Genomic DNA, 26121 nt, shown 5'->3' with positions numbered 1-26121 from the left:
GCTAGAGAAACAAGCATATACACACACATAAAGATGATCTCACACAGTGCATACTATGCGACAAACATGAGCACTATAGAATAAATTCAGGGCATGGAGAAATCACCATTGTCCAGATATCAGGGGAAAAGATTTTCCAAGGCAAGTGAAACCTGAAGAATAATCAAGAATCAGTAGATAAGATAGCCTTATAGATGTTACTTAAAGGAAAACAAACAAATGTTGTTAAGCCTTAGACTTGTTCTTGCTGGCCCTAGACTTTTTTTAAAGTACTTTCCAGTCCAAAGTAAAATATTGGATTTCTGGAAGAGATTTCAATTATGTTTCGAATTTTTCTGAACATACTGTCTACAGAATAAATAGTTTTGAAACTGCTATCTATAAGTATTAGTAATTTTCAGCTAACTTAAATTCCAAGCGTACGTTAATTGAGTAGAACTTCTCGTATTGGTTCATGTCAGAAGCATCCTCTCTAAAGCCAAGTTTAGTTGTGTAATTGACCCTACTGTTCCCTCTTATCTAAGCAAAATGTCTTGAAGTTGTGAGTACTTGGTTATATTAAATTAAAATATTGGAAATGATTACGTTTTAGCTGAATATCTTCCTGTGAGGACCTGGACCTACTGTCAAATCAGAGCAGTTATGTTCTTCTGTGAGGAGCCTCCAGAAACAAGGGTAAATGTGTGTGTGTCAGGGGGAAGGAGGGCGCTCCAGTGCAATTATCTCATTATCGCCAGGGCTGTGAAGAGTTTCCCCCAGTGTCATTCATCAGTGTTTGGCTTTCTGTGTAAGTCTTCACATGGCCTGTGTATCTCAGAAGATGGAGTCAAGTGTGAAAGGCTCTCTTCCCCTTGCCCTTTCTTCTTCTGACCCTGGCTTCTATGGTTTCCTCTTTGACAACTGATTTGTGTCCTCAGGTATAAGGCTCCCTTCACTTTCCTAAAAGGAAAAGAAGAAGTCTAGATGGTCAAATACTCCCACTTTTCATCCTAGGGTCATAGCTGTTTTTCCTGCACTTGTCCTCTCCGGGGTGTCTAATTAATGACACATGCAACTACTTGCATCTTTGAAGTTGTTCAGGTTACTCTCTATTATGACGGTCACCCTAAGTATACATTTTGATATCTGCACTTGGTATTACCCTGTCTCAGAGGTCATCAAGAAAAACCAACATCTCTTGTAGCAGTCCTTTCATTTTTCTTATCCTACTAGCATCTTAATTAAATTAGGAAATCTTTCCGGTGACAAATCCTGTTAGAGATAAATCTTAGATCCCTGAGAATGGATGGTGTGATGGGGAGTCACAAAAGAAAAACATTAGCTCTCTTACCCCCCGGGCAGCTTGTGGGCTCTCTCTTTGCACGGATTTGCATTCTGTGTTGAGGGGGCATGAGGGACTGTTGGAAATCCCCACCTGGAATTTTCAGCAATTTCCTACTTCGAGGCCACATAGCTCATTCTCTGTTTAGTCAACCTCATCTCTCACTGGGTATGGGTTTTAAATTGCCCACTAGTAAACAAAGAAAAACTCCTTATTAATTTGAGTTGGGAAACGTGATTAAATTTGTCTCTCAAATCCAACACTCTTATTCTGTTTGGTCCCTCAGTGTTGCCTTGTTCCAGCAGCTGCTGATGAAGGGGCAAGGTGTTAGTGTTGGTCGGTGTAGACTCTGCTGACCAAGACGATTTCAGGGTCCAAGGACGTGGCAAGTTTTCTAGATAGTCTGGGAGGGACAGCTTTGCTCTCTGGGCCTCTGTGTTCCTCCTTGCTTATCTTGACAATGTTGCTTTTGCCTGTTTTGAGTTCTGCTGAATAATATTATCGTTGTCTTAGTGTTCTTCTCCCTGCTCTGACCACTTTCCTCCCTGTTTCCTGAATAATGTTTCATGTTTTCCTGAGGTCAATGCCTGGCTGACTGGCTGGAAACCTCGGCAGCAGAAAGCACCAAAACAGGTTTTTCACTAAAAGTCCTTAAAACTTGAGTCAGCTGAAGTTTTAAAGCTGAGTAAAAGCAGAGGATGACCACAAATTCTTGTTGCCATGGATGTGGAGCTTCGCTAGTTTTTCTGATTGTGTGTATGTATGTGTGTGAATGTGTGTGTGAGAGAGAGAGACAGAGAGACAGAGAGACAGAGGGGGAGAGAGAGAGAGAGAGAGAAAGAGAGACTGAGAGTCTGTTATGTGCCTGTATGTAGACTCTGGCTTTTATGTTCCATTTGCATTCATTCATTCATTCTCTCCTTCTCTTTTACATGATTTCAATAATTTTTTTCGACTAGTCCTGCCATTAAAACACAACCAGAACTGGTTAGGTGGCCTACAGTAGTATGGCTGTGACCATTGTTAAATATGGAAATGATTCTCTACTCAATGGCAAAGAACGGTTGCTGCAAACCTCACCCAACTGCTCCTCTGCTGCCAAAGGAGCCCCAGACCACCTCACAATCTAGCTACTGGAGGGTTCATACCTGCCATAGCTTCGGGAGTCCTCTGGGATCCTGCTTCAGCGAAGCCCTGCCTGCACCCACTCTGCCTAGTTGGTGCCTTCTATGCTGCACCAGTTAGTACCTATTTTGGTTATCACCTCCTGAAAATAATGGTGTTTAACTCAAAGAGTACGTGAGCTATTCAGCTAACCTTAGTTCTGGGATTCGGCCAAGATTTTTAAAGAAAGCACAAGAAATCCCTGAGCAGTGAGAACAGATTCCACACAGTCCAGACACTAATGATCGCACACTTTCCTCACAGGGAAGAACTTTGTGACAACTTAGATGGTCACAATACAGACCCAGCTATCTTGCTGAAGTACTGTCACTAGAAGCAACTTAAATGACCTCCAAGGCCCCTTCCAAGCAAATGATACTTAAAAATTAGTAAGCATTGCAAGTTCTTCCACAAAGTGCATACCTAGCATGTTACCTGAGATCCTTAAGAGCTAAATAGTTCAAGAGCCAAGGGGATACCTTAAGGCCTCTGATTGCCTGTCCCGGGTTTTGACATGGGATGGCTGCAAGAGTCGACTGAACATAGCGCAAACCTATAATTATGGGACTTTATCCTGGAGCCCTGCTCCTCCAAGGCAACCAAGACAACGTGGGATGAAATGACAAGCATGTGTGTGGGATATAGGGATGTTTGGGAAGGAAGTGGCTTGATTTTGGGAATCAGCAGTTGAGCTTCATAAGCACAACGACGACAATGAAGGGAGGATTTATTTTTGGGGCTAAACTGAAATGAAAGGAATTCCTAGTCTCCTGAAGCAGGTGAGGCAGCCATTGCTGTGGGTCACTCCAGATGTAAACTCTTCAGCTCTTCTGGCTCTCTGGAGTTTGGAGTCTGGGTGCAGTGTCTCTGGCAGCCCAAGGCTGATCTTTGAAAGAAGGTTGTGGGTGAAAGCTGCTGAAACAAACAGAGCCAGGAGACAGACACACAGAACTGAGCAAAGAGACTCCAGGGCTCTGGGTAGAATATCAGTGTAGCTGCTGCAGCGATTTCTTGCAAGTTAGCTAACTTGAACGTGCTTCAGTATTCTTGTCTGTGAATGGTGGATTATAATATTTCCCCTGTACCTTTTCTTAGCAATTGTAAGTTACGTGGTTGGCCATGACAAGCATCAGTAATGATTTTTGCTAGGAGCCCAGGAAGCAAAGAGAAACATCCCAGGACCCTGCAGCCATGAGACCTCCTGGAAGTCCACATGCTCTCTGACCAAATCTGGTTGGGTTTTATACCTTTCTTAAATTAAAAAAATTCAAATCTCAGAAAAGTGGAAAGAACAGAATGGTTAACACCCATACGCTGCCCTCCTGGATTCACCAGCTGTTAGCATCTTGCCACACACACACATATCTTCCTTTTGTAAGCCATCTGATACCCGTATACAGGCATCATGACACTTCACTCCTATATGATTTTAAATAATGCATTTCCCGTAAACAAAGACATTTTCGCTTTCCTATTCAATAATCATAATATTATTTCCATATCTATGGAAAAATTAATTCAATAATATCCTACACATAGTCAACAATCCAATTTCCTAAATTGTTTCCAGCATGTCATTAGAGTCAAGGTTAATGCATTGCATTTCCCTGCTGTGTTTCTTTAGTAGACTCCAGCCCTGAGCCACCTCCTCTGCTCCCTGTGTTCTTTCTTATTGAATCTTTGATGTGTCCAGGCCAGATGTCCTGCAAAGCACTCCATAGGGTCCTGGCACTCTTCCTTTGTGGGGTTGCATTTTTGAGCCAGTCCTGCTAGCCCTTGTCTTATGAGTCGTGGGGATGGCTTTGATGTTGTAGCCTGAGGGCCTTGCTAGATGTTTGAGGTAAGCACTTACAGAACTAAGAGTTAATCTTTATGTATTTGAAGGCCCAACCTCATTAATACGCGTCTGAAGGATTCCAGGTTCATTCAGTCCCTACTCACCAATGCCTGAATCTGTGTTTACCACCAAATCAGTTGTACTTGTTACACCCTGACCTCTGGGATCATTTCTAAAATGTGAAGCAGAAAAGGAACAGGGATGTTTGATTCATTTCTCCTCTGCAGTGATGATGTGGGCTCACTCTCAAGGCACCAAAAGTAAAGCGGAGGTTGAATACAGATTGGGAAGAAAAAGATTTGTTGTTTTTGTCTTGGGTATTTGTGAAGAAATCCTCTGTCCCTCCAGCTTACCCATAAGAGACTGACAAACTGTAGGCTGTAAATTGGGCTAAGCCTTTAAGTTGTGAAAGGTCAGGTTAGTGGAGTGGACGGAGAAATGGGTTATCACTGGTACAAGCCACTCCAGCATTTATACAGCTCCTCTCATTTGCCTGGGAATCTATAATCGTGGAGACAGAGGGACCATTTTGCAGATGAAGAAACGGAGGCCGAGAGAGATAAAGTGATTGGCCCAATGCTACCCAGGTGGCTGGTGGGCAGATCTGGGATTAAAGCCTCCTAAGGCCAGCCCTACACTTTGTCTGCTATCCACAATGATGGAGTTGTTAGATTTTGGGTTTAGATGCCTGAGGAAACAGTTCTGAAATGGGAAACGCTGGGGAAGAGGAGAACCTGGTTAATTCAGCAGACTTGAAAGACTCTCATGGTAGTTAAAATCAGAGCACAGTGTTCTGCAGCCAGAGCCTTGAACACTGACGCAGGGCAAATGTGGCATTCTCTATGAAAGGGAGAGTGTTTGCTTTGTGAAAACTCTTTCCTTCCTGCCAAAATCATAGTTTTTTGACCTTCAGAGTTTCAGTCAAGATACTACGTGTGTGGGGGTAAGGAACTTTTTCTTGGATTGTCATAATGGATTGTTTGTCTTTTAAATTGCAATCACTTTTGGAACTACATCTTTTTTCCAGGCATTTTCCTTCTGAAGTAGTTTTGCAAAAATCTCTCTCTTCCTCCTCCACAGGCATATAAATACCCTTTGCAATTACCAGGTGTCTGTCTTCACCTGTCTATTACAGAGGGAGTTTTCAGAGATTCCAATTATATACCAGATTTCACATCATGGCCTAGATTGTACTTTGATCTTAAAAATAGAATGCAAGGCAATTTCCCTCAACCAAGTTGCAAATATTGCTGGGTTTTATTTTTTGTATGTAAAATATATTTGTTCAACTAGGTTTCATTTTTTCATTTTTTTAAAAAAGTATCTTCAATTCCCTATAGAAAAGAAGGTGGGAAGGAAGGAAGGAAGAAAGAAAGAGTGAGGAAGAAAGAAAGAAAGAGAAAGAAAGGAAAAGAAAACTTATCATCTGTCACGTGCATTCAGTCACAGTTCAATTTTCTGGTCAGTTGTCTAGGTTGTGGGTTTTTCAAGCTCTTTTCAATGTTTATGAAAATCTTCAGAAGCAGTAAGGGAAGGGAAAGTCAGTAAGATGTACCTCTGTAACAGATGTTTTGGCTGCAAGTAGCAGAAATAAAGAAATAAAAAATAAACCTTCAGACTGCTTTAAATAATAAAATTTATTGGCTCATATAATGAGAAATCTAAAAATGGGGTGGCCTTCAGGGTGCATTGATCTTGTGACTCAATGATATCATTAGGGACTCAGGTTCTTTCCATCTCATCATTCTGCTAATCACAATATAAATTTTGTTCTAAGACTGGATGTTCTTGGGGTCAAAATATGCCTGTCAATAGCAATTGGAGCCATTGATGTCCTTGTTCAGGTTCAGTTTGACAGAGAGATCATCTTTTCCCATGGTTCTCTCTAGTATTGGGAAAATTTCCCAGAAGATCCCAGAACAAGTCCCCTTGTATCATATTAACCTGATTTGACTCACGTGCCCACTTCTGAACCAGTTCCTGTCACAAGGGGAGTATCACGCTGAGACCTACTGTCTTAGGGTGGGTTCCCCAGGAAGCAAACGCTGAGACCATTTGTGTGCAGGAGGTCTTGGAGAGTGCCCTCTAATCAACCCTTGAAGCAGGATTGGGCAAAGGAAGGAGTTAAACAAAAACTCAGTCAGTTCCACGGGGAACTTTAGAGCTGAGATGACCCTTCAGAGTTGTCTTCCTTGCATTAAGACAGCCCCAGTTGTATACTTTTACCCTGACAAGTCACTGGATGTGAGCTGACTCCAGGAATATCATGGGCCTTGGGCAAGGTGGCTTTCTTTGGATTGTCTTTTCAGGGAAATTCTTGGAGAAGAATGCAGCAGAGAGCCTGCAAAGGGAAGGTTACCTGTCAGAATGAACTGCTGCTCCTTTGAAGGAAGGTGGAAAGGGCTGAATAAAGTCAACTTGCCAATAAGTGGCTGGTTAGTCTCTTCAAGGGATGACGCTATGGCCCTTTGCTTCCACCTGCAGTAGTAGGCAGATTGGGAAAGAATATCAGAACTTGAAGTACCACCAACCTAGCAGTGAGTTTGCCATATTTTTTTCCTCAGGTATCCCCAGTCTGATCTCAGGACAGTCAAAATTCAGAAGTAAGCACTATGGAACAGACAGAGAGAGACCCAGGAAAATTCCTTCAGTTCTGGCTTGAAGAGTAGAAAAGGGATCTCTGAAAGCTCAGAGATTGAGAGAATCAGCCCAGGTTTTTTTCCTTCTCCTTGTTCTCCATTCACCTTCACTCCAGGCTCTAGGCAATCTTGTGGTGGGGGCAGGGGTGGCAGCAGCAAAACAGCCAGCGTGGAAAACTGCAGGAGCCAAAATTCTGCGGGAGGGGAAGTTTCATTTTTCATTCGTGGAGCTGCAGTTCCAAGAGGCAGGGCCAAACACGGACTTCCTTTTCTAAGTTCCCCAAAAACACAGACCAATCAGAATCCCGGAGGAGCTATTCCTAGAACCTATTTTTTTAAACCCTCTCTCTGTTCTCTCGTCATTTGGACTCCAGATGTGACTCAATCACAGAAGCGAGTGACTTTTGGCTGATGGACTGAAAAAAGGAGGCTTAAAGAACCAGAAAGTACTGAGGAGATAGCAGAGAAGGAAGAGCTCAGGAAATGGATCCCATAAAACCATTTGTGAATACCTTGGCTGGTCTCCAACCTGTGCTTGATGGATCTGCTTCTAATTAGCATTCCAGAGACTATGAGAACTGAGCTAACAGACTTCTTCCCAGGTCCCGGATTAATCACTAGATGACACACTCACAGGATAGAGCTGAATAGCACTTAAAGCCTTTGAAACTTGAACTGACATTGGAACCACAGCACAAAGAAAGTAGCTGGAACTTATGACTTGAACCCTACAAGGTTAACTGCCTCTTAAAACAAAAGCATCAACTTTCTCTCATAGAATTTAAATAAGACCCAGAGTCTCATAAGGTAATATTTAAGATGTCCAGGATACAATCCAAAATTACTTGGCATATGAAGAATTATGAAATTCTCAATTTGCTTGGGAAAAGACAATGGGTGTCAATGATGAGATAACACAGATGTTGAAATTATTTCACAAAGACTTTAAAGAAGATATTATAAAAATACTCAAAGGAGCAATCATGAACACTTTTAAAAATAAAGCTAAAATAAAAAGTTAAAATAGAAATAGAAGATATAAAGAACAACCAAGTGGAAATTTTAGAACTGAAAAACACAATAACCAAAATAAAAAACTCACTGGAAGGACTCAATAGCAGAATGAAGATTACACAGGAAAGAAATAGTGAACTGTATGCCAGATCAGTAGAAATTATCCAATCTGAACAACAGAGAGAAAAAAGTTTGGAAAAAATATAGACCAGAACCTCGGGATCCTATGGGATAACAATAAAAGGTCTTGATTTGTGTCATCAGACTCCCAGAGGGAGAAACGTGGTGCTGAAAAAGGTTTGAAGAAATAATGGCTGTAAACTTCACATGTTTGGAGAAAGATACACACCTACAAACTTAAGAAGTGGGGCAAAGTCAAATAGGATAAAATCAAAGAAATCCATGCCCAAACACGTCATACATAAATTTATGAAACATCAAAGACAGAGATTTGTTGAAACAGCCAGAGAGAAACAATCCACTATGTACAGGAGAACAATGATTTGATGACAATGATTATCTCATCAGAAACCATAGAGGTCAAAAGGAAACAGCACAACATTTTTCAAGTGCTGAAAGAAAATAATTGTCTGCCCAGAATTCTGTATACAGCAAAAATATCTTTCAGGAATAAAATTTGCATAAAGGCATCCTCAGATGAAGAAAAACTAAGGAAATTGGTACCAGCAGACATGCTTTAAAAGAATTGCTAGAAGGAATTTCACAGATGGAAGGGAAACAATACCAGAAAGAAACTTGAAACATCAAGAATGAGTAAGAGCAATAGAACTGGTAAATATTTGGGTAATTATAATAGACTATTCTTCTCCTCTTGAGTTCTCTAAAATATATTTTATGGTTGATAGCAAAAGTACAACATTTTCTGAGGAACTTTTCAGTATTTGTAGATGTAATGTTTGAGACAATACCTCTAACATACAGAAGGGCAAGGTGAGAGGAACTTTACGGTGTTAAGCTTTCTATATTCCAAGTGAAGTGACAAAATATTGATTCTAAATAGACTGTAAAAAATTAAGCATGTATTTGTAATCCACAGAGCAATCACTAAAAAGAACTATACAGAGATACTGTCAAAATCATAATAGATAAATTAGAATAGAATAAAAGGTGCTCAAATAACGCCCCCATAAATAAAAGGCAAGAAAGGGGAAACAGAAACGAGAAACAGAGAGAACAAACAGAAAACGATAATAAAATGGTAAACATAAATCTAGACATATCAATAATTTCATTAAATAGGAAACCTTTCAATACACCAATTAATAAACAGAGATTGTTAGAATGGATAAAAGAAGTCTTAACTATGTGCTGTATATAAGAGATTTACTTCAAATATAATGATATAGGTAGGTTAAAAGTTAAAGAATGGGAAAGATATACCATGCAAAAACTAATAAAAAGGAAGCTGGAATGGTGATATTAATGTCAAAGTATACTTCAGAGGAAAGAAAATTACCAGGGATGAAAAGGCACATGCCATATTGATTACATAAGGATAAAAAGGCCAATTTACCAGGAAGACATAAAAGTTCTAAATGTGTGTGTACCTAACAACAGAGCTTCAAAATACTTGAAGCAAAAACTGACAGAACTAAAAAGAGAAATAGACAAATAGAAAATTATGGTTGGAGAGATCAACCCTCCTCTCTCAGTAATAGTTAGAACCAACAGACAAAACCTCAGCGAGGATGTAGAGCTGAACATCATTTACCAGCTGAATCTGACTGACATTTATAGAACACTCCATCCAACTGCAGAACACACGTTCTTTTTAAGTGCACATAGAGTATTCTCCAAGAGAGACCATATCCTGGATCTTAAATCAAACCTTAACAATTTTAAAAGAGTTGAAATTCTAAATATGTTCTCTTAAAAAACAAAATAAAGAGACATAACGTGTTCATGAATTGGAAGGCTCAATGTAGTAAAGATTTCAATTCTCTCCAAATTGATCTACAGGTATTTCACCAAAGAAAATATAAGGATAGAAATAAGCACATGAGGGCCAGCACCATGCACACTCTGCTTTGGTGGCCCAGGGTTTCGCTGGTTTGGATCCTGGGTGCAGACATAGTACTGCTCATCAGTCCATGCTGAGTGGCGTCCCACAGAGCTCAACCAGAAGGACCTACAACTAGAATATACAACTATATACTGGGGGGCTTTGGGGAGAAGAAGAAGAAGGATAAAGAGGAGAAGGAGAAGCGGGAGGAGAAGGAGAAGCGGGAGGAGAAGGAGAAGCAGAAGCAGAAGAGCAGAAGCAGAAGAAGCAGAAGCAGAAGAAGCAGAAGCAGAAGTAGAAGCAGAAGCAGAAAAGAAGAAGAAGAAGAAGAGGAAGAAGATTGGCAACAGATGTTAGCTCAGGTGCCCAAAAAAGAAAAAAAGAAAGAAAGAAGCACATGAAAAGATGTTCAAACTTATCAGACATTGGGAAGTGTAAATTAAACCATGACAGATACCACTACACACCTATTAGAATAGCTAAAATAAAAAATACTGATAATATCAAGTGCTGACAAAGATATGGAGCAACTGGAACTCTCATTCACTGAGGGCAGAAAATGGGTTTGGACATTTCTTGTAAAGTTGAACATAAACTTATGACCCAATAATCCCCCTCTTTGATATTTAGTCTAGAGAGAAGTAACTGTACACAAATATGTATAGCAGCTCTATTTATAATTGCGAAAATCTGGAAACAACTCAAATGCCCTTCAGTGGGTGAATGGATAAACTGTAGTATGTACATACAATGAAATACTACTTAGCAGTAATCAGTAACAAATTATTGATACATGCAACAATTTGAATAGATCGGAAAGGTATTATGCTGAGTTAAAGATGCTAGTCTCAAAAGATTACATGCCAGATGATTCCATTTACATGACATTCTTGAAAAGACGAAACTATAGTGTGGAGAGCAGATTAATGATTGTTAGAGTGTAAAGTGGGGGGAGGGTGAGACTATAAAAAGCTAGCACAGGGGAGTTTTGGGGAGTGATGGAACTGTCCTGTATCCTGGTTGAGATGGTGGTGACATGAATCTATTTGGGATAGGGAAGGGAAAGACAGGGGATGGTTTTTCTTGCTCTTGTTATCATCCTTTTTACTTTTAAAGTCAGTTTACTAAGTTCGATAGTGAAAGTCATCCAAAGAATATTCTCCTGAAAATTCTTTTTCTTAGGAAAAAAGAAAACAAAATGAAAATCGTCTCAGTATAGCCACAGCTGATGAAGCATTCGAGCTTCTCTACAGATGGGGACATGAGCCTGAGGACACCACCAGTCAAGTTGTCTGGGTCTCTGGATCGTCCTCTTCCTCCTCAGCTTCGAGCCATCCATTTTCTGGAGCAAAGATTCACTGACCTCCATGTTGTCCCCACCATCCTCCAAGAATTGGATACTAGGTGCATCAAGATTACCATCTGCTTCAAATAGCTTCCCCTCAGCTAATTTTTTTCCTACTTGTTCTTCTTTCTTCATCTATTTCTTTCTAATTTCCAAGAGTTCTGTATCAAACTTTGCCTTCCAACTTAAGAAATTCTCAATAGTAACAGAAATGCCATGGATTAATTGCTTTTTGGCTTCTTTTGCTTACCTTCATTCTTTTTTTCATTTTTTCTTTCTTATAATTTTTATTTGTTTGACTCTTTCATTTACTTTTTCTTGCACAGTCAACACTTAATCAAAGATTGTTAACATATCGTTTTCCTCTTCTTGTAACATTAATAATTTTAAAACGTCTGAGAAATCTTCTTCTTTTTTCTGGGATAATACTTCATGTATGGGAAACTTGAGCTCTTCAGGACGGTTTGCCATTTTCTCCAGGCTTAGATGTACAGAATGGTGAAACTCATAATACTTAGCAGGATCTTGTCGAGTGAGGCACCAGAGAAGGTGGACTGAGGAGAGTCCGTTTATGTTTTGGAAGGCTAGTTGTTAGAAGGGATGGATCACTGTGCAATCAAATAAAAAAGTGGGAGTGGATGGACTCCGGAGTTTCCAGCTGGTTGCACTGCTTGTTGATACAAGTGGTCATCATGGCCCCACCAAGGCCCATGGCTTGCCCAGACACGGACGACTGGAGCCAGGCATGTCAGCTCTCACGCTTGCTTTTGATTTTTAATTTTGTGCATGTAATACTTTGATATTTTATAAATCCATATGTCTCAGTCAGTTTGATTGCTGTAACAAATACCACATACTGTGTGGCTTAAACGACAGACATTCATATCTCACAGTTCTGGAGGCTGGGACGTCCAAGCTCAGGGTGTCAGCAGGACTGGGTTTTGGTGAGAGCCTGCTTCCTGCTTTGCAATGCCTTCTTGCTCTATCCTCACATGGTAGAGAGAGGGAGCAGAAGCAAGGTCTCTTCTTATAAGGGTGCTCATCCCACCACGAGGGCCCCACCCTCATGAACTAATTACCTCCCAAAGGCCCCATCTCTAAATATCATCACATTGGCAATTAGGGTTTGAATAAACTAATTTTGGGAGGACACAGATATTCAGTCCACAGAGCCATATAAGAAATAGACCTTTCTGCTCTGTCATAGGGAAAGTGGGTTTTTTTTGTTCTTGTTTTTCAATGCCCTGTTGCTATTTCAGCATTTTTTTCCAGGCTCTTTCATAACTCATTGAATGATAAGTATGGAAACGCAACTTTATCTACCCCATCCTCTATTATCACTAACATTCTGGCTACGTCTAACTTCACTTTGGAAATAACAGCATCCTGCATGTGTTGGGATTGACCCTTTCTAACCTCGAAGCACAAGCTGTATTGCTTGGTTTATTTGCAGTTGCTGATATGTTGGTCTGCACACCTAGTTTTACATTGCCTCCAGAGAATGACCTGCCTTGATGACTAGATTAGTTTACTGAGACGTAAGCTGTGCCTGCCATTTTCTTATGTTCTCCTGAACGTTGAGAAGCGTGTTAGAGAAATGCTGGCAGGACAAGGAGCTGCAGAGACACAGATCTAGTTCCTGGCCTGGACCCTCCCAGGAGCCCTCCAGTCTCCTCAGCTGGGGCTGTTTCTACCCCAGGCGGATGCACAGGGGCGGGGGTGGAGGGAGCGGGGGTATTTTAAGACACTCAATGTCAGTAGCTGAGGTAAAGTAAAACTCATTTGCAGTAAATTTTATTAGGTTAAGGAGTCATGTAGAAATATAACAAGGAAAGGCCAGATGGTATGACCCCAAGGAGTGCCAGAGGGATGGAGTTCCTGGGATTCAGTTCTGTTCCTCAGCTTAGCAGATCCAGAACTGAGATATTTTTGAACAGACTATTTTTTAGAGCAGTTTTAGGTTCACAGCAAAATTCAGCAGAAAGTACAGAGATTTCCCATTTACCATCTGTCCCCTCACATGCATAGCTCTCCCCTGCTAGAGTGGGATGTTTGCTATAATTGATGAAGCTACATTGATAATCTTTATCACCCAAAGTCCAAGGTTTACATTAGGGTTCTCTTTTGGTATAGTACATTCTTTGGGTTTGGGCAATGTGTAATGACATGTATCTATCATTATAGTATCATAGAGCAGTTTCACTGCCCCAAAAATCCTCTGCACTCTGTCTGTTCATTCCTCTCTTCCTCCCCTCAAACCTTGGCAACCACTAATGGCTTCATAGTTTTGCCTTTTCTAGACTGTCATATAGTTAGGATCATACAGTGTGTAGCCTTTTCAGATTGCCTTCTTCACTTAGTAATATGCATTTAAGTTTCTTTCATGTCTTTTCATGGCATGATAGCTCATTTCTTTTTAACACTGAATAATATTCCATTGTCTGGATTTTATCCAGATGGATATCCAAATGGATATTTATCCATTCAGTTACTGAAGGACATTTTGGTTGCTTCCAAGTTTTGGCAATCATGAAGAAAGCTGCTATAAACATCTGTGTGCAGGTTTTTGTGCGGACATAACTTTTCAAGTCGTTTGGGTAAATACTAAGGAGTGTGATTGCTGGATCATATGGTAAGAGTATGTTTAGTTTTGTAAGAAGCCATCAAACTGTTTCCTACAGTGACTGTACCATTTTGCATTCCCCCCAACCGTGGGTGAGAGTGCCTGTTGCTGTATATCCCCATCAACATTTGCCTTTGTCAGGGTTCTGGATTTTGGCCATCCTGATAGGTGTGTACCGGTATCTTGTTGTAGTTTTAATTTGCATTTCCCTAATGACATACCATATGCAGCACCTTTTCATGTGCTTATTTGCCATCTGTCTGTGGTGCCTGTTATGATTTTTGGCCCGTTTTTTAATCAGGTTGTTTGTTTTCTTATTGTTGAGTTTTAAGAGTTCTTTGTATATTTTGGGTAATAGTCCTCTACCAGATATGTCTCTTGCAAATATTTTCTTTCAGTCTGTGGCTCCTTTTTTTAATGTTCCTTGAAAGTGTCTTTCACAGAGCAGAAAATTTTAATTTTAAAGTAGTCCAGCTTATGAATTATTTCTTTCATGGATCTTGCCTCTGTTTTTGTATCTACAAATTCATTGCCAAACCCTAGATCATTGAGTTTTTTTGCCTATTTTCCTTCTAGGTGTTTTATATATTTGTGTCTTACATTTAGGTCTGTGATCCATTTTGAGTTAATTTTCATGAAAAGTGTAATGTCTGTGTCTAGATTCATTTTTTTGCATGTGGATGTACAGATGTCAAGCACCATTTATTGAAATGACTATCTTTTCTCCACTGTATTGCATTTGCTCCTTTGTCAAAAATCAGTTGACTATATTCATGTGGATCTATTTCTGGGCTCTCTGTTCTGTTCCAGTAATCTATGTGTCTATTATTTCACCAACACCTCACCTTCTTGATTACTGTAGCTTTAGAGTAAGTCTTAAAGCTGGTTAGCATCAGTCCTCCAATTTTCTTCTTCTTCATTATTGTGTGACTATTCTAGGTCTTTTGCCTCTCCACATATACTCTAGAATTGGTTTGCCAATATCCATGATATAACTTGATAAGAATTTCATTGGGATTGCATTGAATCTATAGATCAAGTTGGGAAGAACGGCATTTATATCATACCCAGTTAGAAGCACAGAAGCATTTGAAACTTGTGAGAAGCAAAGTGACATGGACAAATTTGAGCTTTAGCTATGTAATCCAAATTTCCCTTGCCTTTTTAACCTGGAGGCATTCATGACTTAGTGATTATAAGAAGGGTTAAGAGGGTTTCTTCCTCCCTTCATTTAGACAATATTTATTGAAGTATTAAGTTCCTGGAAATAGTCTAGGTGCTGTAAATAAATAAGTGACAGACAAAAATCTCTGTTCTAGTGGGGAAAGCAGACCATAAACAAGCAAACAAATGCATGAAGCATTTTCAGGTAGAGAGGCTGCCCTAGTATACTGCAAGTGATGGGGGGCTTATGAACCCCAGGGCAATGGGAGTAGGGATATAGCAGAGGCAACAGAGGTCACTTGTCCTCTGTCCCTGGGAACATGCCATGTCAACCTGTGCCAGCTCAGAGGCAGAACCCTGGACCCATCATGATTATTCCTGGAAGACTCTATGCTCACAAAAGCAGTATTAGACAAGGTATTGATCTGTAAGAGAGAGTTTCATTAATCATCCTACTGAAGAAACATAAAATCTCCACTAAATATTTTGTTTCTTCTAAGTTCTTCCTCAGCCTCATGCGCCAAGGTGTGGAGGCGATGACAGACTGGAATTCTGTGGTTACATAGAAGCTCACTAGGACAGAAAGAGGGAAAAACATGCTGGGTGGGAAAACACAACACGAGCCAAAGTTGCCAAGGCCGAAGACATCATATGAAGTTTAAAGAAGGGGAAATAGTTCAAGATTGCTACACCTTGCTAAGATTTTGAGGAGTGGCATGAGTAGAGATAATTTTAGAAACATCCTCCTAATGGCAGCGTGGAAAATGATTTGAATGATGGAGACACTAAAAGCAGGGAGATCAATTAGCAGCTTGGGACAATAGCTAGGAAGGAAAGGGATCCAAGAGGAAAAGATGAATGGAAGTAAAGAGGAGGTGAAAATCCTAGATATCTCTATGAAGTGGAAGGGAGGGCCCTATGGGGATGAGAACACAAGAGAGCTGAAAGTGAGGGTTGTGTTAGAGAGTAGGGTATTGGGGTACCTTATGTAAAACTTAAGAGAAGGAAGAGTCCTTAATGATAGAAGATTGAAGATGTGGCTCTGAAGGTGAGAAAACAGTCTAATGGCAGGTAAGAGTTGATGATGATGAGAATGATGATGATGATGTTGTTGATGAGTGACTTGCCTTTAGGTTCATGACCAGAGAATATAGGGGTGAAAGATATGCTTGGAAGTGAGGTCATCACTTAGAACATCACTTAGACTGGCACATAGAGGCACTCAATAAATAAATGAATGAGGCTCTGGGTTTCATATGCTTCCCCTTGACATGAGTTGTTTTGGAACCAGAAGAAGCTTTGAGTTGCCGGCAGTGTCTGGCATAGTTTAATATAGGTGGGAAGGCTCTCTGATCCAGGTAAGGGCTATCTCACCTCATTAAAATCCTCCCCATGCTCTAGGGTCTGGCCTGAGTGGGTCTTCCTCACATGTGCTTGTAGAGCATGTTGTTTTCCCCAACTGCACAGCACGTATCAGGGGCTGAAACATTTTATTACTTGTTTTGTCAGTCTTCTCCCTTTTCTTTTGTGATAGGGACTTAAAGGACCTGAAAAAGCAAAATGGTCTATGAAGCCCTACCTGTAGGTGCGTTACACAGCCCAGATGTAATTAAAGGAGTACTTTAATTACTATATTAATTGCTATGTAAGTCAAGGCCCCAGAAGGAAACAGAATAGGATAACAAGAAGGTTTTAGTTAAGGGACTATTTACAAAGCTGTGGGCGGGGTTTAGGGGAACTACTGGGGAATCCAGTACGGGGCTAGAAACAGCCTAGGCCTGAAGGGGCCAGGGAGGGAGAGGGGTTACCAGGCAGAGAGTCATATAGAGAGGCTGTCTTGAGAGGAGCTGGGGCCTGAGGAGCTTTGCCACCCCGCAGGAAGTAAGCCAGGGAAATAAATACCTGTACTTCCATGTCCCTGTCTCTTTGATCTCCTGCCACCCCCCATTCACCGAGCCCACTAGTAGCTGGAGGGCAAAGGGGCCCTTTCATGTGGCTCATCACCTAGCCCCCTGGGCAGAGAAGGAGAAGGGGAAAGGGGATTTGGGGGTGCTGACAGATACTCTCAGCACACTGCCTTCCCCATAGGCCTGCCACGGCAAGTGACGCTCTCTCAACTTGTCTAGAAGATTTAGTCATCTCCAAAAGAGCACGTTAAACTATGTCTCGGGGTGCTACTGTGCAAAGGGCACAATCTGCTTGCTGCAAGAGAAAAGCCAGTCCGTCAAAAGGCAAGATGGTGGTAAAGAAAGAACTTGTATTAAGTGATGAGCTAGCTCATAGGAAGACGGTGGACTAGCATCCTCAAGAACCATCTTAAAGGGGTACAGAATCTTGAGACAGTTATATAGGGCTAGTGGACTATAGAGGAGAGAATCAGGAATGTTGATCCCCTGGCGTTACAGACTGGGAGTAACCACACCAGAACTTTCAGCTGTCATCGATGACAGATACCAGTATAGAAACTCTGTCCAGGGGTCATCACATTCCTAAGGAACTCAGAATAACAAAGTTATTGCCTTATCGCAGCTGGGAGGTACATACGCAAGCAGGGGCGATAGAATCTACAGAGCAGGTATAGCTCCTGGAGGGTACGTATCCAGCTGGGTTAGTTAATCAGAGGTCTTTCAAAGTTATAATATGGCTTCCTTTCTATATATGGCTTCCCTTATGTCAACCTTGTGTTAAGCTGGTATCAGGGGTAGAGATGGCATGAGCCGACTTTGCTTGTTTATACACACCTTGCCTTTTCCCACAATGATTAAGAACCTAAGCTACAGGCAATAGTGGGTAATGCATAATGAACATATCACAATCAGGCCCAACGGGACACTTCTGGTACTTCCAGAGAGGGTCAACCAAGATGGGAACATAGGAGGTTCCTGAACTCTTCTCCTTCCATGGACACACTGAATATACAGCTACCTGTGGAGCAATTATCTCTGAAAGAAATCCAAAAATTAGCTGAGTGACTCCTACGCATCAGGAAAATGAGAAAATATCCTCATTGAAACAGGTAGGAGAGGCTGAGACATACTCTTGCCATAAGGCACACCACCAGCAGAGCACCGTACAATTGGGAAGAAATTCACAACTCCCAGCTTCTCCTTGAAGTGTGAAGGGTTACCAAAGAGAGGCTGTGTATCTTTAGAGCATCTTTTATCACTGCACCAGAAAAATTAAAGAGATTTAGACCCTGAGTCCAGAGATAACTCTGAAAGAAAGAAAAATATAATCCCTTATGTCCATACAATTTGCCCCTGTGTTCCAGCCTTGATGGAGTAATTGGGCATTAGTCGGGGAGGTGAGTCAAGCTGGTGACAGTCGAAGAAACCTGATGAGGCCTGTCAGTGCTATGCAAATAATTAATACTCCCAGACACAAGTGGGATTTTCATTTATCTTCCAAAATTGGAATGAACTTTTAGATATAAAAATGATGAGCAGCTAAATGTAGTCACAGTATGATCTGACACAAATGACTTAAACCCAGTTATTTCTCCCTGTCATTTGTTTGTCACAGCCAAAAGAGATTCACAAAGGCCTTCGGGGAATGTGCTGGTGAGAGGGGCACCCTCTTCCCTAGCAGTTCGGTAGTTGCCTCATCTGCAGGCTGGGGCTGATGCTAGGAGGGGTGGTCACAGAGCCGAGCTCCCTAGTGCCAATGAGGATGACGGGGCCCTGAAGCAAGAGAGACCCATGGCAGCAACTAACCGTCAGAGGCCAGGGGGTCACAGTTACCATAACAACCAGCAAGGTCAGAGGACCAGCCAAGGGGTTGTGACTGCATTCACTGAAACCTGAATGGACACATTCAGCAACCTGGCCCGGGAGACGGACGGCTCCCGGAGTTTGGGCAGAAATAGATCACAGGTTTTTGGTTCCATTTTTCATCATAAGATCTAAGAGATCACAAATTATCAACTCAAAATACAGCCGGGCTGTGCAGAGATTTAATCTCTTTGGCTGTAAGTGATCTTCCCTTCTGCCCATGCCCCTATCCACTAATTATTGGCGTAAAACTTAACCACATGTCAATTCGTTTTGAAGTCTGGTGTGAGTGTTTGAACCAAGTTTCTAGGAGTGTTCATTCTCTCAGGTGGCCCACTATCCTCTGGCTTCTTTTCTATAAGCTGGTATCCCTGTGTATTGGGGATGTGTTTGGCTCATGAAGCTTATGAGTTCCATATTATTATTAACTGCTTCACAGAGGAAAAAAAATCCATAAACTTAAAAAGCCAGGGGCCGGCCCCGTGGCGCAGTGGTTAAGTTCGTACGTTCCGCTTCCTGGTGGCCCCGGGCTCGCCGGTTCGGATCCCGGGTGCGGACATGGCGCCGCCTGGCAAAAAGCCATGCTGTCGTAGGCGTCCCACGTATAAAGTAGAGGAAGATGGGCACGGATGTTAGCTCCGGGCCAGGCTTCCTCAGCAAAAGAGAGGAGGACTGGCAGTAGTTAGCTCAGGGCTAATCTTCCTAAAAAAAAAAACAAACCAGCTAATTATATGACTTCTGATCCAATTCAGGGCACGCTTTTGCCCCAGGACTCTAGTTGGTGAGTATATTCTGTTTTGCCTTCCGCTTTGTTGTTTTTCACTTAACGTTCTTGTGTATATGTAATAAAAGTCTTTGTATTTACTTTAATGCCCACATGCTTTTCTGTTGTGATGGTCACTTGGGTCTTTAGAGATCAGCCCAAATGTCATTTTGAATTCCAGTTTAAAGAGAGCCTCAAATTTTACCAAACCTAAATTCTGGCTGCCAGCTCAGAGTTGGGGAAGTATTTGGACTTAGAATTATTTAGACTTGATGCTTCTTTTCCCAAGAAAAGTTAGAAAAACGCCAATGTAGAGGACTTTTTTCTTTTTCAGGAAGTTTCTTCATATCCAAGTATTTTGTTTAGGCCCCAAAGGATGGTTTGTGGTGGGGCCTCATCCTGTTCCTTGCATCTCCATCAGCCCCCACAAGTGACCTGAAATCAGCTACAATCTAAGTCCAATGGTGTGTGCGTTCACACAGCTTCAAGCAATTCCCCAGTCAGTAGCTGTACCCCAGACCCTCCTGGTTAGAGATTCTGAAGCTTTTCTTCACCATAAGGACCTGTGTGCCTTGATGGAATGCCTCCCCAGTTCAGCATTACAGACGGGTGGGTGACATTGTTCCCTGAGTATCCGCTCTGCTCTCCGGTCCCTGTGCTTGTGTTCCCACCCTCTCTACTCCTGCTTGGTCTTTGTAGGTCCTTGTCATCTTTAAATGTTTTCTCAAATCCCACTAGAGTGAGAACTTCTTAAGAACAGTGTTTCTGAGTCTTAGATTGCCTCATGTTTCCCCGGATGCCAAGCAAAGTGGCTGGCACATAGTAAATACTCAATGAGTTTGATGGATGGATAAATAAAATTGGGCCAATGGTTGGAGCAGTAGGAAGGAGTGAAGCAAAATGCTGCATAATCTATACCTTTTGAGTGAAATCACATGGAGGATCCGTTGTCTTAAAGATGGCAATGAGTGGCCAAGGCCCTGTGCTCGCAAGGAGGAATGGAAAAGAATGTTGAGAATGACTCCAGCAAGTCCCAGCATGGCCCGGACACCAGATGAAGGCTTGTGGTTGGGTCAGGAGAAGGTTAGTGGGACTGACACAATTCCTGGGGCTGGTGGTGCTTTGAAGGAAGAAGTAGAATAGGAATGGGAGGAGGTGTGTAAAGACGGTCCTAGGGGTTTGTTATTCCAGCATTTAGAGGCCAGAACTCCATCACATAAAGAGCCTTTATAAAGAGCCTGAGTTTGGAGATCCTGCTGTTAGGATTTGCAAGACAAAGTGGGAAATTGCCATGCCTGAACCTTTTTACCTCGAGTATGGCAGATATAACACCATCATACAAATCATTTTTGGACTCAGGCCAAGAGGTTAGTATTGGCTGTGTGTCTTTCTGCCCTGAGAGGACAAGTTTCTAGTAAGTACCCACGTACTCCTAGTGTTTCATAGCTCCGGATTATCATCAAGGATTAGTTAGACAAGTTCTCTGCCCTCTCAATCTGTACACCCTGAGATAGACGAATGTTGCAGACAGCCGTAAACAGCCAGGCAGACGTCAGATATTCGGACTGAACTGTACTGCTAACGTCCATGGCTTAATTTATGCTCAACAGAAATGGTGCTTTTCTGGGAAAGGTTTGGTGAAGGCAGCAGAACTTCCATCCTGCTCGTCCTTTCTCTCAGGCAGGCCCGCCTCTTCTCCACGTGGCTGAATACAAACCATTTCTCAAGGCTTAGTTCAAATCCTATACCTTTAATGACCTTCCTGGAGCCCCAGCCCCCTCTGGGATCACACCCTCCTCCGAGTCCCAGAGTAGTTGCTCATCACACCAAGTGGCGCTAGTTTTTGTGCTAATTAAAAGCAGGTGCCTTCCCAGGGCAGAGGAGTTAGAATTTTGTTTTGGGGTTTCCACAGCAATATATTGTTCACTATTTTTACGACCTTTTCATGAAGATGCTTCACATGTTTAAAACATCCTCAAACATTTGAAAGGCATTATCACTTTAAGTAACTGACATTTTACTAGCTAAGTTATGAGCATATACATCACTGAAATTCTTTCTTCTTACTTTAAAAAAAATAACACTGACAAACTAGTGGAAGCAATTTCCCTCCTTTGTGAAGCCTGTGAGAAGGTGCCTTCCCAGGGCAGAGGAATTAGAGAAAGTGCTCCTGCCCACAGCACAACCCATGGACAATGGGCCTCTCTCCCAGAGGCTCCTTCACGCAAAGAAAAATAAGGCTACTGTTGAAATTACAGAGCTGGAGTCTTGTCTTGGGAGTGGTGTGGGGCCTGCATCATCCAAACCCCCTGGCTGCTGACTTTGATCTGAGCACACATCGCTTATCTCATCAGTCTGCCTCCTGTCGTCTGCTGGTGGACACTAGTCACACATGGGATGGCTCCCAATTGTCTGCTAAGTTCGTCTGCTAACCATAAGTAATGTTGGCTTTGTTGGGAACTCGGTTTCAGAGTCTCAAAGAACGTTACCTGTGGCGATTATAGCCTGATGGCAAATAAACTTCTATTTAATTCATGAAGTATTTAGGATCTATTGGTGAGCGTAGGTAAGTGAAATTCAGTTCCAGGGTGGGACTCACAAGACATTGCCTTACCCTTCAGGAAGCTCTTCTTCTAGGAGATATTACTTAATAATAATAATAATAATAATAATAAAAGTGGCTATTTATTTAGGACATACACTGCCCTGTCAACTTTATAAAATAAACCTTTCACTACACATAGGTTCCTCAGTATAAGGAAATGGAAGCTCAGAGAAGGTAAATGATAAATAAAGGGCAGCCAGTCTTCCCGTAGAGGTTGGAAAAATTCTCCGCGGGCAACTGACCCTCCCCTGGGCTCCAGGCCATGTTCGGTCTGGAAGCCCTGCAGGTGGAATTGCTTGGAGGTGTTCATTTCCTCTTTCCGAATGTATGAGTCAAGTCCCCAGGTAGGCTAGAACCACTTTGAGGGCAAGGACAGAAACTTCTACTTCTTTGCCTCCCCAAATACTAGCTTGGTCTCTTGAAAAGAGTCAATATATACTTAGGGATGATTGAATTATTGATTTCTAAATGGGCAGTCCTGGGTGTTGGTATGGTCAGGAGGAAACAGAGAGATCCCACGGAGGAGAAGTCTGTGTGTGTAAGTGTCTGAGTCTATTCAGTGCAATATTTGCTATTTTCTCCCCGCAGCAGCTGTGAACACATTTCTTAATTGTGGCCATGACTTCTATTTTTAAGCACTTCCAGAAGTCCTCAGGGCGGCTGAGGATCATTCTACACTCCTGCTTTAATCATGCTCAGGCCGTCTGAGTCTGCACCTGGTATGGACATAGTTTTTTGTTTTTGTTTTTCTTCTTTTGTGCTCTCAGATCCTCCCTCTCTCTTCTGCTTCTTGAAACGGTAGCCAAGAAAAAGGTGAAGTCAGTAAGCTCTTTGCCTCAGGCTTCCTGGTTTTCATGTGACTTTGAAGGTAGTTGTAAAACATGGGTACTGAGAGTATTTGGCATTAATTAGGCAGTTTTATATTTGCGAATAAAGCTGGTAGGAGATCACGGGTTACCTGAATAAAATGACCTCCTCTTAGCTTAGCACCATAATAAAGTTAAAAAATAAAAAAAGAAGCAGTTCAAACAGGAATAATTTAAAAGTTTAATCCTGAAGAAACTTGTCACTTTTTTTTTTTTTGCCCCAGACCAGTGGCTCATAAAGATGATCGTCTTTGGTAAGAAGGTCAGTTTTGAGAGTATACACAATTTTCCTAGAGTTACTTATATTTATTCGAGGCCTTTTCTGAGCAGGGGTCTGTGCTAAGTTCTGGTCAAGTTTTCATGCATCTTTGAAGACCCTGAGCCTGACCTGAGAATCTTTCCTCTAATTTAAGGTGTCGAATTGGAGATAGCATGAAACAAGAGGACTGGAATTGATAAAAATTAATAAGCAACTCTAGGTTTTATACTGTTTTTACGTTTATTTATTAGTTGATTTTAGGCTAATCTTATCTTATTAACACAGAAAAATGTAAGATGTAAACATTGACAGTCCCCCAACACATTCCTGTGTGAGTCGTGCAGCCTCATTAACCATGTTGGCACTCAGGTTGTGGGCCGCTACTTTTACCACCCGCGATATCTGGGGAAAGCAGTGAGGGATAGAGAGAAGCTATTTAGAATCATGGAGTTGTTTGTGCTATGCTGTGGTCTTCCTGGAACAGCAGCTCTGTGGAAACATAAAGTCATGGTATTTGTAGGAGGAAAGAAAATATGACGGAAGCATGAATGGAACAGTTAGCTAGGTGGAAAGTCAAGGATGTGGGTTGGGTGGGTGGTTAATTACTTGTCTCACTTGATTGGGCTTTTGGAAAACTTGAGAAATTCCAAGTTGTTTTTCTAGCCTGAGAGCTGACTTACTGTTTGGATCTGGACAAGTCACTGTACATTTCATAAAGAATATTTGAGAGATGGTTGAGAAAGTTTCTTGATAGCCGTTAGCTCTCACATTCCACTTTGTCTTTTACAATCCCCCAGGACTTTGATAGTCTCCCAAACAGAATCAGAGAGCAAAATACCCGTGATCTCTATTCTAGGACACTCCAGAATTAAAATTAGAACATTATACGTTAAGTGGGTTAAATAGCATAGTAGATTAAAAAAATAGGTGTAACTCTTCTAGATAGATGACTTTACTTTAAGATATAGGCAGTGTTTGTGCAATATTTATTTTTCCATTCATTCAATACCAGCTAGTTTTTTTTGTTTTTGTTTTTTTAGGAAGATTAGCCCTAAGCTAACTGCTGCCAATCCTCCTCTTTGCACTGAGGAACACTGGCCGTGATCTAACATCCGTGCCCATCTTTCTCTACTTTATATGTGGGATGCCTACCACAGCATGGTTTGCCAAGCAGTGCCATGTCCACACCCAGGATCCAAACCGGCGAACACCGGGCCACTGAAGCGGAACGTGCAAACCTAACCTCTGGGCCATCGGGCCGGCCCCCATACCAGCTAGTTTTTATGGAGCGCTATAGCAGATGGTGTGGATGCCTCATCTCTGACCTCACCTCCAGCCACAGGGAACAGCTTCTGTGCACACTGGAAACTTCTTATCTTAAGTGTCCAAGTCTCTTTGTTTCTCTTCTTGCAACCAAAAAAGTTTGTTCAGCTCATGTGCAAGGCTGCTAGAAGTGCTGAAAATTAATGCTCTAGGGTCAACTCTTAAGCAACGAGGGCTGAAAGTCAGTGAATAAATACGCCGCTTCACCATCCCTTGGTCGGATAATTCTGAAGGATGCTTCTCAGAGGGTCTTCAGCAGGACTGAGCCCCAGCTGCCCACAGTGGCAATCAGCTCACCGATGCACACTTCATTGGCATTCCTCCCTCCCCTGCCTTGCTTCTCCCGCTTTTGTTTCTTGGGATCATCTTCTCAATAAAATACTTAACCCAGGATTGCCTCAGGCTTTTCTTTCCAAGGAATCCAGAGGTAGGTGAGCACATATTGTGACTAAGGCACCATGTTAGAACAGAGAAACTCTCAAAGATCTGGTAATGGAGACAGAGAGGACTAAGAAAAAATTCATCACCAGCAGAATGTGCCCACGTACTACGGATGGTACAAAAATAACAGCTATAGAGGGATTTAGAGAAGGAGAGAGAGTTTCAGTAAGGGATGAATGGGACTGTGGAGGAAGCAGGATAAAGTTCAGACTTGAAGAATGAGTCAGAATTAAATTATTTTCCTGTGGTGTTGGGAGGATGGCGTGAACATTTACTGAGTGTACGCTATGAGTCACAGCCTAAAGGGGCACAATGATTAGGAACACAGTTTTTACACACACTATCACATTTATTCCCCTAAATAACCATATGAGGAAGGTATCTGTCCTAGTCAACTTGGGCTGCTGTAGCCAATTACCATAGACCGGGTGGCTTATAAACGACAGAAATTCATTCTCACAGTTCTGGAGGCTGGAAGTCAGAGAGCAGGGTGCCAGCATGATTGGGTTCTGTTGAGGTTCTCTCCTGGGTTGCAGACTGCTGACTTCTCCTTGTACCCTAACATGGCAGAACGAGAGCTAGCTCTCTGGCCTCTTCTTACAAGGGCACTAATCCCATTCACGAGGGCTACAGCTCCATGACCTAATTATCTCCCATAGGCTCCACCTCCAAATACTATCACTCCAAGATTAGGGTTTTAACACATTTATTTTGGGTGGACACAAATATCTAGTCCATTACAGTATCATTATCTATAGTTTATAGAACAGAAATCTGAGGCCCAGAGAGTTTAATTGGTTGGTTCAAGGTGACACAGATAGTAGATAGCAGATAGAGGATCCAAATCTATACGGGGCCAATCTTGGAAGTGAATGCAGACCAGCTGGTTGAAAAGCAAAAGGTTAAATTTAACAGTGTTCCATTGGACTATAGTGCCAAAAATGATATTCACTCCCGTGAACGT

The 26121-nt window shown here is 41.9% G+C and overlaps 1 long non-coding RNA gene and 1 pseudogene across 1 annotated transcript in view; one reads left to right on the top strand and one right to left on the bottom strand.

Moving 5' to 3' along the window:
- The window catches only part of LOC139073715 (uncharacterized), a 68883-nt gene that overhangs the window by 8689 nt on the left and 34073 nt on the right, over positions 1–26121 (top strand). The gene's annotated exons all lie outside the window — the stretch shown is intronic.
- LOC103558964 (RWD domain-containing protein 1 pseudogene) lies at positions 11282–11697 on the bottom strand (annotated as a pseudogene).

The sequence above is a fragment of the Equus przewalskii genome, chromosome 9 (assembly GCF_037783145.1).
Source record: "Equus przewalskii isolate Varuska chromosome 9, EquPr2, whole genome shotgun sequence".
NCBI lineage: Eukaryota > Metazoa > Chordata > Mammalia > Perissodactyla > Equidae > Equus > Equus przewalskii.
This window is presented reverse-complemented; position numbering and strand designations above follow the sequence as displayed.